The 1585-nt window shown below is 54.3% G+C and overlaps 1 protein-coding gene across 1 annotated transcript in view; it reads right to left on the reverse strand.

Moving 5' to 3' along the window:
- KY (kyphoscoliosis peptidase) overlaps nt 1–1585 on the reverse strand; it is a 57652-nt gene that overhangs the window by 52850 nt on the left and 3217 nt on the right. The window lies entirely within an intron of this gene.

The raw sequence follows: 1585 nt of genomic DNA on the forward strand, positions 1-1585 counted from the left end.
CGGGGCTGGCTACAGGTCAGCAGCTCTAGGCCACTTCCGCCTCCCACCCCCTCTGCAGGTCTGAGAGAAATCAGGCTGAGGGCTTTAGGGTACCCCAACCAGCCTGGCTTCTTCTCTCCTCCCTCCTCAGCTCCCACCATCTCCTGGCCTGGGAGGGGGCGAGGGTGAAGGCCTTGACCATGCTTCTCAGTGAGAGAAGTCAAGGCCAGCCTGTGTCCATGGAGGACCCCCACCTCCCAGTGCTGCCCCGGAAAAGCTGGGGAAAAGCCCGCTGAGTGCAAGGCTCCCCCACCGCTTCTTTGAGGCCAGGCCTCTGGCCCTGCAGCAGGGAGCTTGGCCTCTCCCAGGGTTACTGGAGGCAGGCTGGGCCCAAGGCTGGGCCAGGCCCTGGATCAAAGTGGTGACAGCAGCCTGTTTGTGGCAGGACAGTTTGCACTTCCCAGGTGGTCGCTGAAAAGCCACCACTGAGGGAAGAGCCTCTGTGATGACATGAGCCTCTGGCCAAGGTCTGACAGCCATCTGCTCCTGGCCTGCAGCCTGGAGGCCTCCAGGGAGGGAGAAGACAGGGAAAGAAGCAGAGAGAAGCGGGGGGACAGAGAGCCAGAGCCAGAGCCAGAGCCAGAGAGAGAAAGACACAGAGATGGAGAGGAAAGAGAGACACTCAGCCAGAGCGATACAGAGACAGAGGGGCAGAGAGAGGAAGAAAGGGCCACAGAAAGACAGAACGGGGGATGTGTAGGGTGGAGCAAACATAGATTTACAGTTGCTTGTATGGAAAATAATACAATAATTAATAAATAATAACACAAGGATAAACTCTTATTTCTCATACTCACAACTCTAAACCTACTTTTGCCCCCTCCTCTATAAGAGGAAAGATAGAAAGAAGCAGACAGAGAATGAGAGAAATAGAGGAACAAGGAGAAGAGAGAAGAGACATGGGGAGAGAATAAAGGGCAGATAGCCAGAGAGATGAGAGAGAGGGAGGCAGGGGACAGAGACAGAGGCAGGGAGACACTAGAGCAGGGGTGGGCAAACTTTTTGACTCGAGGGCCACAATGGGTTCTTAAACTGGACCGGAGGGCCGGAACAAAAGCATGGATGGAGTGTTTGTGTGAACTAATATAAATTCAAAGTAAACATCATTACATAAAAGGGTGCGGTCTTTTTTTTTTAGTTTTATTCATTTCAAACGGGCCGGATCCGGCCACGGGCCGTAGTTTGCCCATGGCTGTACTAGAGAGAAACAGAATCAGAGAGATGGGGAAGATGGACATGGGGGGAGAGACAGAGAATCAGGGTGAGAGAGACAGACGGTGGTACGTGCTGAGGTAGCTGGGCTGTGGGATTACAGACAAAGATGCCTCAGCTCAGGCTCCTGGTGGGAGAAGAGCCCTCATGAATCAAGGTCCTTTCAGCCTCAGTGCATTCAGGGGGAAGGAGTTACACTTGGCCCTGGGCCCCTTGGTCCAGGCTGCTGACGGGGTTCTCAGATGTTAGAAGGCAGCAGAACCACTGGGGAGCATAGGCAAGTTCAGGTGCCAGGCCCATTCCCAGAGTCTGATATACTGGCTGGGGGTGGGAG

This window comes from Myotis davidii, unplaced genomic scaffold (genome assembly GCF_000327345.1).
Source record: "Myotis davidii unplaced genomic scaffold, ASM32734v1 scaffold415, whole genome shotgun sequence".
Taxonomy (NCBI): domain Eukaryota; kingdom Metazoa; phylum Chordata; class Mammalia; order Chiroptera; family Vespertilionidae; genus Myotis; species Myotis davidii.